Source organism: Schistocerca nitens, chromosome 9 (assembly GCF_023898315.1).
Source record: "Schistocerca nitens isolate TAMUIC-IGC-003100 chromosome 9, iqSchNite1.1, whole genome shotgun sequence".
Lineage (NCBI taxonomy): Eukaryota > Metazoa > Arthropoda > Insecta > Orthoptera > Acrididae > Schistocerca > Schistocerca nitens.
Window position 1 is genome coordinate 96209837 of NC_064622.1, and position 16177 is coordinate 96226013.

Below are 16177 nucleotides of genomic sequence, written 5' to 3' on the forward strand. Positions count from 1 at the left end.
CCAATCTTTAAACACAGGTATGTCATTCTTTCGGAGTTCCAACAAAAAATGAAAAAAATTTGAGTTTACATCTGCGTGGCCTGTAATTGCTAGTCCTTTTCGGCATATGAATTACACGGTAGTAAAAATGGCCTCAAGAGCTAAACGGCCTTTCTTTATTTCACTATCTAACTGTTCATTCAATTGGGAGGCCACACTTCGGTTAGTGATAGAATTTAGTTTCAGAACACCTTTATGAGTAAACGTGTTGTCATGATGACAAAATTTTTCCAAAGCCTTTGTCCAGTTAGGAAACTCTACGGAAGTAAATGCATCTTCTTTTTTTGAAGAAAATTGTAATAGACTTTTAGCATCAGCCTCTTTGCAGGTTTTTCAAAATACTTTTTCGGTAGATGCTTGATTTCTAGCCATGTATATTTTATCAACCAAAACTTCTGAAATGATCTTCGCTCACCGAATTGTCCAGGTTTTGGCCGTGAGTGGTTCTCGTCTGAAGACGACGAAACAGCTGATGGCACATTAATTGTTGGAGGTTCACTTGCAGTATCATCAACTTCCAAGCGCGCCTTTTTGGTAACAAGTTTATTCATTGCAAACTTATTTCGGAATACACTAAGAGAGTAAAGTAAACGAATAAAATATATTCATATAAAATAGCCGCAGCATCGTAATGTCTCGAAGCGTCAAGGCGACGCGAGGCGGAGGGTTCCAGGCGCTTCTTCTCCAGTCCTTTTGATGTCGCCGGGGCCGCAGCGCTGGACCGCCGGCGCCAGACTTTACCCGAAGCTTCGCGCACCGGGACAAATTCTAGGTGCGCCAGCAGCACCGTAACACTATCACGACTCACACCACTCGTTTTCAGTTAGTCTACTTACTACCGTAATAATTATTTGTTTTAACTCATTACTGAATGTATTTTAAAAGGTAACTCGTCAAAAAAGGAAATTAAAAAATTCCACCATAATTTTGTAATTTTACGAAGCATAATATAAATAATAATTTTCTTAAATTATTTAGGGGGCTCCAGAGCCCCCTCAAAAAGCCGTTGCGGGGGGGGGGGGGGGGGGAGCGCGCATGGAGTCGGCGTCTGTGTCTACAAAAGATTCTGGAAATATTTTTCTCGTACCCTCATTCACCAATCTGGCGATCGTTGAAAGATCTCCTTTTCGAAGTTATTTGCAGACCTTAATTAGGAATAAGGAGTCTCTTCTTTTAAAGCAACAACAATTTGCAATTTAACGCGGCAAGTGTCCGTAGTTTTCTCAACTGAAGTCCACGTAATTCTGTGCTTGAACTCATTGGGTATTACACTACTGGCCATTAAAATTGCTACACCAAGAAGAAATGCAGAAGATAAACGGGTATTCATTGGACAAAGTGCGGTAGCGTTCTCGCTTCCCACGCCCGGGTTCCCGGGTTCGATTCCCGGCGGGGTCAGGGATTTTCTCTGCCTCGTGATGGCTGGGTGTTGTGTGCTGTCCTTAGGTTAGTTAGGTTTAAGTAGTTCTAAGTTCTAGGGGACTGATGACCATCGATGTTAAGTCCCATAGTGCTCAGAGCCATTTGAACCATTTGGACAAATATATTATACTAGAACTGACTTGTGATTACATTTTCATGCAATTTGGGTGCATAGATCCTGAGAAATCAGTACCCAGAACAACCACCTCTGGCCGTAATAACGGCCTTGATAAGCCTGAGCATTGAGTCAAACAGAGCTTGGATGGCGTGTACGGGTACAACTGCCCATGCAGCTTCAACACGATACCACAGTTCATCAAGAGTAGTGACTGGCGTATTGTGACGAGCCAACTGCTCGGCCACCATTGACCAGACGTTTTCTATTGGTGAGAGATCTGGAGAATGTGCTGGCCAGGGCAGCATTCGAACATTTTCTGTATACAGTAAGGCCCGTACAGGACCTGCAACATGTGATCGTGCATTATCCTGCTGAAATGTAGGGTTTCGAAGGGATCGAATGAAGGGTAGAGCCACGGAGGGAAACACATCTGAAATGTCCACTGTTCAAAGTGTCGCCAAACACGGATGCGACCATCACGATGCTGTAAGCAGAACCTAGATTCAGCCGAAAAAATGACTTTTTGCCATTCGTGTACCCAGGTTCGTCGTTGAGTGCACCATCGCAGGCGCTCCTGTCTGTGACACAGTGTCAAGGGTAACTGCAGCCGTGGTCTTCGAGCTGGTAGTCCATGCTGATGCAAACGTCGTCGAACTGTTCGTGCAGATGGTTGTTGTCTTGCAAACGTCCCCATCTGTTGACCCAGGGATCGAGACGTGGCTGCACGATCCATTACAGCCATGCGGATAAGATGCCTGTCATATCGACTGCTAGTGATACGAGGCCGTTGGGATCCAGCACGGCGTTCCGCATTACCGTCCTCAACCCACCGATTCCATAGTCTGATAACAGTCATTGGATCTCGACCAACGCGAGCAGCAATGTCGCGATACGATAAACGGCAATCGCGATAGGCTTCAATCCGACCTTTATCAAAGTCGGAAACGTGATGGTACGCATTTCTCCTTCTTACACGAGGCATCACATCAACGTTTCACCAGGCAATGCCGGTCAACTGTTGTTTGTTGTATGAGAAATCGGTTGGAAACTTTCCTCGTATCAGTACGTTGTAGGTGTCGCCACCGGCGCCAACGTTTTTGAATGCTCTGCTACTAAAAGCTTGCGTAGTTTAATTTAGTTGTTGCCGACGCGTACGTTCGACAGCGGAGGGGATTAACTTGGACGTTGGTGCAGGAACACGGACTCTGCCTGCCTGTCCCTGTTCCTCTTCTGTAATGATTTCGCTAGGCAGTGGCCTCTCGGTTAGCGATTGAACGCAGTTCTATGGCGCGGTCAACCTATGACTTTAAAACTAGATCGAGCTAAAGACCGCCAGTCTAAATTTTTAAAATATTGTAAGCATAGAGCGAAAATATGCATCGTCACTAGTTCTTATTTAAAATATGCAATAACTGGTGAAAAGGGGTCAAATATGCAAATGCATATGCAATATGTAAATGCATATAATCCGGTCTCCATTTATTACCTAGAATGAAATACTCTCAAATCTCTGTGAGCGGGAAGTCCAATAATTTTGTTTGTTTTCTGGTTTTGTAATAGGTATGCATCAGAATGCGGTATATTGACTGTTACATACGGCCCTTGGGATAGCAGATGCCACTTTTCGTTGCGCCGCTTCAGTGCTGATCTGTGGTGAGTACGCAATAATACCTGCATGCCAACTTTGAATTCTCGCCTTTTTTATCGACTTAACAAAAAATCGGTTTTTATCATTAGCCTTCTGTGTCAGCATCGTAAGAACTTCCTTAATATTTTCGTTATACGACACCGGTTCATTTGGAAATTTCGGCAACGGATTGCACCATTCAATAGATTCCTTGCGGCCATACATTAGTTCATTAGGGGTATACTTAGTATGGTATAAGTTGAGATTATTGTGCACATTTTCAAAAATAGTTAAAATAGCTTACCCAATTAGTATGTTGTGTAGGTATGTATGTCCCCATAAACCTGTTCAGTCCCCTGACAACCCCGCTCTGTTGGATTGATGGCTATGTTTCGATATAAAAATGCACATAATATCATTATTTTTAAAAATGTGCGCCACTTGTACCCTGTGTAGTGCGTGGCGTTGTCAGATGAATTTGTCTTTGGTTTTCCCACGTGTGGAATGTAATCACGTGAAAGTCATGATAGCGTTTTTAGTAGCAGATTTTGAGGCGTAAATCTTGAACATACTTAGAAGATATGTCATAAAATGCTAATACGTATTACTCACCACCACTACTTGTCGGATGGGGTCCCCTTACATCCGTACTAACGATTTCTATTCGTTTTGTGGGTAATATGGAACGTAAATCTGTATTTGACGATGAATTCAGTGGTTTAGCTTTCTGGCAATATATTCAAGTTTTTAGTATGTTGTGAACCTTTCTCCTCATGTCGGTAAAATAACAGTATGTGCTGATTTTTGCCAGACACTTCTTCCCATAATGTCTCAAACTAAGTGTATGTGTGTAATTAAGTTGTGCTCTGAGTCCTTGGGTATACATACACACCAGTTAGAGCCATTTTGATGTCGACGATAGAATAACACATCTCGGTATATTCTATAACGGATAGACAGTGGACGATTAGGTTGATTAGCCAGCAAGGTCCTTACCTTGTTCCAGTGCGGATCTGAGTTTTGTAAATCTGCCATGTTTTTACACAGATCGATCTAGTATTGGTAATATTGTTTATTCTGCCTTAAAAATATTCTATAGACGCTCTTATTTTCTAGATCAGTGTTACTATCATTCAAATCTTGCGGAAGACGAGACAAAGCGTCAGCAATGACGTTATCGTTTCTCTTAATATAAACAATCTCAAATGAGGAATTCTGCAACGACAAAGCGTAGCATGATAATCTGGGATAAACAAACTTACAGGTTAATAAAAATGTCAGGGCTCAGTGATCAGTATAAATTTTCATGTGTTTGCCGTATACATAATTACACTTTTTAAAAACCCAGACAATAGAAAGGATTTCTAATTCAGTTGTTGAATATGTTTGTTCACATTCGCTTAAGATTCATCTTGCAAATCCAGTGATGCTTACCTGTTCCTGTTCTCCGTCCTTAACCACCTGAAATAGGCAAGATCCAAAGCCCCTGCATGACACGTCACATGTCATTCAAAAATCTAGACTAAAATCTGGATGGTTTAAAATGTTTGAGTTTAATAATGAATGTTTTATGTTTCGAAAATCTTGCTGGCACTACTCTGTCCAGATCCATACTAGAAAGTGTTTACTGTTTAATACTTGTTGCGGCAGAAAACGTCGGAAGAAAGAACAGTGTCCTAGGAACAATTTCAATCGTTTTTAGTACGTGAACTAGGAAAATTTTTAATCGCATCTAAGTTATGCGCATCAGGGCGTATACCTTGTGGATTATGTGCCGTAGATGCCTTATCTGACTACATGCAAATTTAGGTCTCTTAAGGTTCGCTGTTACACCAGCTTGTGCAAATTTGTACAGAATTTTTACAAGCATTTAGTGACTTCCGGAAGGCGTTCGATACAGTTCCGCACTGTCGCCTGATAAACAAAGTAAGAGCCTACGGAATATCAGACCAGCTGTGTGGCTGGATTGAAGATATTTTAGCAAACAGAACACAGCATGTTGTTATCAATGGAGAGACGTCTACAGACGTTAAGGTAACCTCTGGCGTGCCACAGGGCAGTGTTATGGGACCATTGCTTTTCACAATATATATAAATGACCTAGTAGATAGTGTCGGAAGTTCCATGCGGCTTTTCGCGGATGATGCTGTAGTATACAGAGAAGTTGCAGCATTAGAAAATTGTAGCGAAATGCAGGAAGATCTGCAGCGGATAGGCACTTGGTGGAGGGAGTGGCAACTGTCCCTTAACATAGACAAATGTAATGTATTGCGAATACATAGAAAGAAGGATTCTTTATTGTATGATTATATGATAGCGGAACAAACACTGGTAGCAGTTACTTCTGTAAAATATCTGGGAGTATGCGTGCGGAACGATTTGAAGTGGAATGATCATATAAAATTAATTGTTGGTAAGGCGGGTACCAGGTTGAGATTCATTGGGAGAGTGCTTAGAAAATGTAGTCCAGCAACAAAGGAGGTGGCTTACAAAACACTCGTTCGACCTACACTTGAGTATTGCTCATCAGTGTGGGATCCGTACCAGATCGGGTTGACGGAGGAGATAGAGAAGATCCAAAGAAGAGCGGCGCGTTTCGTCACAGGGTTATTTGGTAACCGTGATAGCGTTACGGAGATGTTTAATAAACTCAAGTGGCAGACTCTGCAAGAGAGGCGCTCTGCATCGCGGTGTAGCTTGCTCGCCAGGTTTCGAGAGGATGCGTTTCTGGATGAGGTATCGAGTATATTGCTTCCCCCTACTTATACCTCCCGAGGAGATCACGAATGTAAAATTAGAGAGATTAGAGCGCGCACGGAGGCTTTCAGACAGTCGTTCTTCCCGCGAACCATACGCGACTGGAACAGGAAAGGGAGGTAATGACAGTGGCACGTAAAGTGCCCTCCGCCACACACCGTTGGGTGGCTTGCGGAGTATGAATGTAGATGTAGATGTAGATGTTCTTTCCACGTCATGTGGCGGTCAGAATGTCGTCTACGTAATGTGTCAAACTTTCTACTAATTCGTCTCCAAGCACTTTATGCAAAGCAGTTATGAATACACCAGAACTGACATTCAGTTCGAAAGGCAGAGTGCGGAATTGATATGTTCGACCCCCACCCCCGAATATAAAAGCAATACATTTCCTGAAATCAGGAGTGATTGTCACTTGCCAAAACGAGTTTTTTCGTGTCAGTGGTGGAAAAGTACTTAGCGTCTAAAAATTTCTGCAGTTGTTCCTCTAAGTTTTCAGGAATTGCGCGCTCTGGTAACATAATCTCATCTATAGCTCGGGCATCTAACACTACTGTATTGTTTCCGTCAGGCTTCCTTACGGCAACTAACGGACTACTGTAAGAAGATGTAGAACTTTCTATAATTTTCCATTGCAACACCTGATGGATTTCATATCACACTGCATGTCGCTGACATATAGGTACACTGTAAGATTTATCAGAGAAAATCTGGTGAGGCTTGACTTCAATTTTCTAAATATACTTCTTAATGATATCCGGTCTTTTTGTAAAAATCTGTACATTTTTAGATAGTAGTTCAATAAGTTCATTAGGTTCATCATCGGTAAAAGGAGTTGCTTCTTCTTACTTAAACCTAATAAATATTCTTAAACCATTACACTCTTCATCTTGTACAAATGTCTGTGTGTTTGTTTTGTCGCCTTCTTGTATCCAATGGATTTTGTATCCATTAAAATACTTGTCGTTTTTTAGCGTCCTGGTATCTATATCGAATGGTTCAAATGGCTCTGAGCACTATGCGACTTAACTTCTGAGGTCATCAGTCGCCTAGAACTTAGAACTAATTAAACCTAACTAACCTAAGGACATCACGCACATCCATGCCCGAGGCAGGATTCGAACCTGCGACCATAGTGGTCGCTCGGTTCCAGACTGTAGCGCCCAGAACCGCACGGCCACTCCGGCCGGCCTGGTATCTATATCAATAATGATTTCCCTGCCTACAAGTCTAATGATACACTCACGTTTCGACAAGTCGATGATACTGTCCTTCTTACATAATATATATAAACCTGTAATACAGTTAGCAACTATATTTTGGGCTACGAGGAATTGACATCGTACTGTACCCATTACCACTTTAATGATCACAAAAACTTGTTTCGTAACTTTAGTTGACTTCTTTCCTAGTGCAGTCAAAATCTTACATTTTTGTACAGGAAACTCAGGCACTGGTTCAAATTCTATCGTTTTCTTATGAAAGTTGTGCGATATGACACTCACAGTAGCTCCTGTATCCAAGGCAATGCTGGTTGGAATACCTCCTAGTATACCAGTAGTCGTAGCGTAAACAATTTTATTGGCCAATGAACGACATTGTGTGTTTTACTCAAATAGCTCGTTGGATAAATTCGCACCGTGATTATAGCGTATGAACAATAGTGGTTGTTGCTTCAAATAATTTACAATGCCGTCATTGTGTTGTTCTTTAGTGGGTGTATTAAACAATGATTTAATACCGAAGTTGTCCCGCACACTTTCATCAGACACGACCTAGGACTCAGCGATGACTGTCATTAGTTTGTCTAAGTCGTATGCGGTGCAGGTAAAGGTGCTGTTTCACCTTATACTTCAGTTATATTCACTAGGCATTTCAACTATTTATTGCTCATTAACGTCTGTGTCAACATTAGAGTTATTCACAATATTCTGTTCATGTGCATGACAGATTCCGTTTGTGTTTGCCGCCGATCATGCTCTATTTTCGCGAACTGTTTTCGTGTTATTAGCCTACCATGCTATACGTAGTGTGCTGTGGAAGAAAGAAATCTTCAAACTCGTGAGAAATTAAATTCGTGAAAATTAATTTCGTAAAATTGAGTAAAGCAACAATGACGGTTTTACTGAGCAAGAATAGCAGTTGATCGGAAAATATTTAGCTGTGATGCCTGCTCGCCATTTCGCGTTGTACAGGATATAATTCGGCCAATTTTTAAAATAGTGTATGTCTATTGTTGTAGTGAACTGTTCGGCAAAATAAATTGCAATTCGCGATTTTGAGCTAAAGTGGATGCTACAATTTCGGAACATTTTTTAAGGAATTCCAAAGCAAGCTACAATTATGCAATGTGCTTGAACTAGAGTGCTGACGTATAAATGTGGTATCTTACCTTAGATCCTATTTTTCAGTGCAGATTCCAGGTTTATCATAATTTCTGTGAAGTTTCCCTTCAGTTAACCAAACCATTTTTTCAATGGTAATGGCTCCTGATGTATGTCCACATCGTCCATGCAACAATGAAACAATATAATATATACAACAATTGGTCCAGACATGAAGTCGCCAGTTTAATTTTTTTTTTTTTTTTTTTTTTTGTTACTAATTCTGACGTGATCGTGAGTGGATAAATGCTAGGGAGTGAGCCAACTTATTAATGCACTTAAGTAATTTCTTAAATAAATAATGTTCGTAAATACATTAGTTTTGTTAAAGCGCTTTGGTCCGTTTTGATTCTTTTATTCGACCGTGGATATCTCTTCAAATGAAAATTTCTTTTATCGGGCTTCGTGCTGGACTATTTATGTGCATTTAATGAACATGGAACCTTTCGCCATGTCAAGACGCAGTATAGCTGAGGATGTCTTTTAACATAAAAAGAAACAAATATTAACTATATCACTATATACAATTATTATACGTAAACAATAAATTTACGATGAGGCTCAGATTAAATCATTTGCTGTATGCAACAATATGCGAGTGAGCCTAGTATGACTGCGCCTCGACAAGATGTAAATAACAATGGTGGTGCGCGGTATAGATCTGCCGTAATCACAGAAAAGCGTCCGTCTTGGCTTGCTTCTAAAACAAATATAGTGCCGCCCCCTTCACAAAAATAATTGAGGGACGTAATTCTACATTTGTTTCTGCGGTTGTGTCCTCTAGTCGATACAACCGTTCACAGTAAATACTTTTTAATTAATACTTTATTTATTTATTATGTTTCAAATATTTCGCTTGTAAATTACGGTCTTCCTGCAATCGTGCCTTTAAGGCCCCTTCACTACATTCACAGTCTTGACGCTCCATAGGTGCACGAATAGTTCTTCATAATGCAATGTCATTAAATTTATGTGGGAAGAGGCTAACGAGAAAGGAAAAATCTCGTTAAAACCTGTGCCTGAGAGGGCTCCAGTAACCGCCAGTTGTTCCAAAAGCACAATAAAGAGAATAAACAAGGAGGAGGAAAACGTAGCTACTAGTGATTTCCAAGTCTTCACAACTTCAGAATGACGCAGAAGAAGGAGAGGATTTTTTTTTTTTTTTTTCGGAAGCAACCTTGTCTCTTATGCTAAACTTTTTACCCCTTTATTTTCTTACGAATTTTGCATTTGGCAGGCATAATCGGACTTTTTTGCCTTTGTGTGGTCATTTGCTTATGTGACTATTTCTGTTTCAGTTTCGTAATGGGAAACTACTGTACTTGCTCGTGTAGCGTAACGCGCAGCGCCAGACAAGGAGGCAGGGCGGAACTTGGTCGAATCTGGACAGACCGTACCTGGAGTGCCGGCCACCTCGCGTGCTGTCTCCTTCTCTCGTTTAGGTAAATGCCAGGCGGATCCTCAATTTGCGCCTCAGAAAATAAGTTATACAAACTGCTGAAATACGATTACATACAGGACCAAGTTCACACAATTCACAGACTAGGGACGACCGCGACTGCAGCGACAGGAAGGCATCCGGCTGCAGAGTTAAATAAAATAAATTTGCCAAATTCTGAGTGGAGCAGACAGGACCAACCATACCTAAAAGAAGGAGAAGGATGAAAAAAATAGTGACTTTGAGCATCCACATTTCTCAGATTAATGGCTTGACTGACAGAACCTGTTAACGCTGTCGTTTGTCGACTCACTTGATCTAGCTTATAATTTTGGCGAGGTACGCGTTTCTGCGTAGGCTTCAGCTGTCGATGTGATTAAGGCCGCAGCCGCCACCACAATACCCTCCCCCTCGCCTAACGTGTCATCTGCACCGTTACTAGCCAACGTATTTTGTGTCCACTCTAAACTCATGGTGACGAAGAAAGGCGATTACGTGACCTTAGACACCCCTGTTAGACAGATGTGGAGCACGCTCTAAAGAGGAGCACACTATCTCCTCAATTAACTTCGATGATATATACCCCGCAACTGCATCGCTTTTGTCCAGGAGTTTACGCCCATTTTACGCCAGTGACTACCTTGTTTCAATGGAGTATTCATGGAAAGTGCATCTGCTGCAGACTCCCTGCACATTAATCCAGCTCTGAGAGTGCCGTGTTGCGAGTGTTTATACGCCGGTGCCAAAATTGCGTTCGAGTGATCGTTTGCGTCTATATGCCAGTGCCAAAACTGCGTGTGTGCTGGGTGCTATTTGCACAGTACTGAGCGGTGAAAGAAAAGCTGTCACGGACAATCCTTCTTAAGAACTATAGTTTCAGAATTAACGAACTACCAATGACAGTATGATACATTAATAAACATAACAAAATTCCTGACGAAGTCTCTAGGGCAAGTTACGTTTGCTCAAGAAAATACTTACATACATAGAAATCAAGTAATATTTAGAAGGTAGTAAAAATTCCCTTTTTACTTTATCTTTTGGGCTTTTTTTTTCTTTCCACGTGGCAAAAAGCTTCCAAAAATTGTTTCTCCTTCAGTGAAGCTGAATTTTCACTTAAGAACAATTTTTATTAAAAAACTAAATGATTACCCAGCGTTGCCCGGGTATGTTCTAACATTCTGCGTGGTATCTGTTCTAAGTCGTGTCTCCCCACCACTTTCGCGCAACGACGCTCCGTGTTTTTTAGGGAATTGACTAGTTTGAACCTGGGGCCTGTTGCTGGTAAGGAGACGCCAGACCACACATGAGATGTCGAGTTCAGAAGAGTTCAGTGAGACTAGCGATGATATAATCAAATACTTAATGATTTCAGCATCAGCTCCACTGCACTTCCTGTAAAAGAATCTTAATACTAACTAAATTTAGTGGAAGGGGTTCAAGGCTTTCCTATTTTTAGTTAGCTGGTAAAATAACGTCGAAAAAGCAGTTAAAACTGCGTTCAACAAAAATGTAAACTAATATTCCCTGAATGGGTTTCCAAGTTCTATAATGGATTGAAGGATGACCTATGCCATATCACATCTATAATCTAGGTTTAAATTAAGTTTTATAAAAGAGAAAACTATCGAAAATGGTCTACAGTGACCCTCAATTATCTTTAATTACTTATTTAACTTGTCATAAATTACAGTGGCTGATGTGGCTTCTGAATAATTATATAACAGAAAAATCGTCGCGTTTCAGATTTTAACTTCAAGTAGCAAATGTGAATACCACGAAGTTTAATTGATGATCGACACTAGTATTACGTAAAAAGGAAATGTAACAGATGAGACTTCTGCAGTTCTGAGTGAAGCCTTATGCGCTCTTATGCAGCATCACGTGCATTCATTACCTTGTCGGTGGTTAGTCAGCGTCAGGGGCAGCGGACGGCGCAACTTCACACACCTCGCCGTCTCGGTAGCAACTCTCTCGTACTTATCCTTACTACTGTTAACCGATGTTGGTTTAAGAAAAAGGTACCTGGCTGTGTTTTCAACTGACCAATCAGTGTCTCAATGTTAACCTTAAGCTCCGCCTACAAAAATTCTGTCTATCCAATGAGAAACGTTATACTTTTCGTGGTGGGGCAATGTTGTTAATGTTTACTATGTAACAGAGACGCGTATAGTCTCATGCTAGAACTTGCAGCTGGTGTGGTCCTTTAAGTGTTATCGTAAGATCTATACTGTTCTTCTGGAGGGCTCTATCTTTTAACATGGGCTGGGGGATAGACCTCCCGGCGGTCGGCCGGCGATGTGGGTGTCCCTTACCGTAGGACCTTCTAGCCTACACGGCTCTGCTCTCGGCTTCTGTTCTCATTTCTTCCCTCGGAACTGCGTCTGTTTCACGGTGGGAAGGTATGACATGCATTTAGGCGTTCTTGAGTGAGTCTGTGGTATTCCATTTGCTCACTTGTTGATTGTATTACTTTGGTTAATTTAATGTCAGTATTTATTCGGAGCTATGTGACATATTGCCGGATTTGCTATCAAGTCAGGGTTTTTATGGAAGGTGTTGGATTTGCCTGACACCTCACAATGTCTTTGTTCCAGTCTTCTATTTTTCCATCTCCTCCGTTCTCGTCCCTCCATCCAGCTCGACCACCCTCTCTCTCTGTCTGCGTCCTCCACTCCTACTCTCTGGCCATCTGTTCCTGGCCCTCTCTTTGTCCATCTCCTACACTCACCTTTCTCTGCCTATTTTCTCCTCCCACAGTGCCTGTTCCTCTTCATTTTTTCCTCTACCTGCCTCTGTTCATCTCCTCCTCTCCCTTCTCATTGTCCATTTCCCCTTCCCCTATCTCTGTTCATCTCCTCCTTCTCTTATCTGTGTGTGTCATCTACTTCTTCCTTGCTGTCCATCTCCTCGTTCTTCCTTCTCTCTCCACGTTATCACATTCACCCCAGCAGGAGGCAGATGATTCTTACACCTACAGTATTTCTTTCCAGATTGTAACTAATACGTGTATCGAATTTGACTGAAATCGTTCCAGGCGTTTGGAATGAGCTTTATACCTGTGACTTCGCCCGTATACGCAAAAGCCAAATGTATTTCACACATATTTAACAAAGTTCACTCGTATTTGTACACATATTTCACCTGTATGTGTAGCGAATTTTGCCCAGAAATTTCATTTTCACGCAGCTCAGAGTATACGACATCTTATCTCATGAATTACGTGATGTACACGGACATAATTATGCAGGTACATCCAGTGGTATGTTTGGCTTCCGTCTGCGAAATGTATGGCCAAGAGAGTTAGTAGAAAAGAAGTAATAAGTTAAAACATCGTGCAAGATACGGCAGTTTTACAGTATGAACACCGAAAATATAGTAAGCGATAAAGTTTTCTTTTCCTTTCGTCATTTTGCGGTGGTCGTCAGTGATAAAAAGTTACTCAAAGTTTCGAATTTATGTTTAAAGTTTGTTGCAAGTCCGTAAGTGCTGTCATTCTCAAATACTGGATGACTATAGTATGGGTATTCTGGCGTAGCGGGCTACACTGCTTTCCCACCGCCAAACTCGTTCCTTTAATAGGAGAGTGGTTCTTAACCTCACAGCGATACTTTCCAGGCACTAAATGATACGTGTACCAAGTTTGATTGAAATCGGTCCATTGGTTTAGGAGGAGACGTGGATCGTACATACATACATACAGGGTGTTTCAAAAATGACCGGTATATTTGAAACGGCAATAAAAACTAAACGAGCAGCGATAGAAATACACCGTTTGTTGCAATATGTTTGGGACAACAGTACATTTTCAGGCGGACAAACTTTCGAAATTACAGTAGTTACAATTTTCAACAACAGATGGCGCTGCAAGTGATGTGAAAGATATAGAAGACAACGCAGTCTGTGGGTGCGCCATTCTGTGTGTCGTCTTTCTGCTGTAAGCGTGTGCTGTTCACAACGTGCAAGTGTGCTGTAGACAACATGGTTTATTCCTTAGAACAGAGGATTTTTCTGGTGTTGGAATTCCACCGCCTAGAACACAGTGTTGTTGCAACAAGACGAAGTTTTCAACAGAGGTTTAATGTAACCAAAGGACCGAAAAGCGATACAATAAAGGATCTGTTTGAAAAATTTCAATGGACTGGGAACGTGACGGATGAACGTGCTGGAAAGGTAGGGCAACCGCGTACGGCAACCACAGAGGGCAACGCGCAGCTAGTGCAGCAGGTGATGCAACAGCGGCCTCGGGTTTCCGTTCGCCGTGTTGCAGCTGCGGTCCAAATGACGCCAACGTCCACGTATCGTCTCATGCACCAGAGTTTACACCTCTATCCATACAAAATTCAAACGCGGCAACCCCTCAGCGCCGCTACCATTGCTGCACGAGAGACATTCGCTAACGATATAGTGCACAGGATTGATGACGGCGATATGCATGTGGGCAGCATTTGGTTTACTGACGAAGCTTATTTTTACCTGGACGGCTTCGTCAATAAACAGAACTGGCGCATATGGGGAACCGAAAAGCCCCATGTTGCAGTCCCATCGTCCCTGCATCCTCAAAAAGTACTGGTCTGGGCCGCCATGTCTTCCAAAGGAATCATTGGCCCATTTTTCAGATCCGAAACGATTACTGCATCACGCTATCTGCACATTCTTCGTGAATTTGTGGCGGTACAAACTGCCTTAGACGACACCGCGAACACCTCGTGGTTTATGCAAGATGGTGCCCGACCACATCGCACGGCCGACGTCTTTAATTTCCTGAATGAATATTTCGATGATCGTGTGATTGCTTTGGGCTATCCGAAACATACAGGAGGCGGCGTGGATTGGCCTCCCTATTCGCCAGACATGAACCCCTGTGACTTCTTTCTGTGGGGACACTTGAAAGACCAGGTGTACCGCCAGAATCCAGAAACAATTGAACAGCTGAAGCAGTACATCTCATCTGCATGTGAAGCCATTCCGCCAGACACGTTGTCAAAGGTTTCGGGCAATTTCATTCAGAGACTACGCCATATTATTGCTACGCATGGTGGATATGTGGAAAATATCGTACTATAGAGTTTCCCAGACCGCAGCGCCATCTGTTGTTGAAAATTGTAACTACTGTAATTTCGAAAGTTTGTCTGCCTGAAAATGTACTGTTGTCCCATGCATATTGCAACAAACGGTGTATTTCTATCGCTGCTCGTTTAGTTTTTATTGCCGTTTCAAATATACCGGTCATTGTTGAAACACCCTGTACATACATATACAGATGGAGTAAGATGACAGATGTCATGGGATAGCGATGTGCACTTAAACAGAAGGCGGTAGTATCGTGTATACAAGGCATAAAAGGCCAGTGCATTGAGGGAGTCGTCATTTGTACGCAAGGTATTCATGTGAAAAGTTTCCAGACTGATTATGACCGCACGACGTGAATTAACAGACTTTGAACGCGGATGGTAGTTGGAGCTAGACGCATGGGGCATCCCATTTCTGAAATACTAAATTTCAGGCATTACCTCTACCAAGGAAACCGCATTGGCCGACGGCCTTCATTTAAACACCGAGAGCGGCAGCGTTTGCGTAGAGTTGTCAGTGCTAACAGGCAAGTAACACTGCGTGAAATAATAGCAGAGATGTATGTGAGGTGTACGAAGAACTTATCCGGTGGGACAGTGCGGCGAAATTTGGTGTTAACGGGCTATGGAAACAGACGACCGACGCGACTGCTTTTACAATAGGACCCTAGACAACTGGAAAACCGTGGCCTGGTCAGATGAGTCCCGATTGTAGTTGGTAATGGCTGATGGTAGGGTTCGAGTGTGGCGATTACCCCACGAAGCCATGGACCCAAGTAGTCAACAAGGCACTGTGCAAGTTGGTGGTGTATCCATAACGGTGCGCCGGCCGGGGTGGCCGAGCGGTTCTAGGTGCTCCAGTCTGGAACCACGCGACCGCTGCGGTCCTGCCTCGGGCATGGATGTGTGTGATGTCCTTAGGATAGTTAGGTTTAAGTAATTCTAAGTTCTAGGGGACTGATGACCTCAGACGTTAAGTCCCACAATGCTCATAAGGGAACCTCCCCATCGCACCCCCCTCAGATTTAGTTATAAGTTGGCACAGTGGATAGGCCTTGAAAAACTGAACACAAATCAATCGAGAAAACAGGAAGAAGTAGTGTGGAACTATGAAAAAAAGCAAAATATACAAACTGAGTAGTCCATGTGCAACATAAACAATAAAAGGAGTCTGTTAGCTCTGGAGTGCCGTGGTACCGTGGTTAGCGTGAACAGCTGCGGAACGAGGGGTCCTTGGTTCAAGTCTTCCCTGGAGTGAAAACTTTACTTTCTTTATTTTCGCAAAGTTATGATCTGTCCGTTCGTTCATTGACGTCTCTGTTC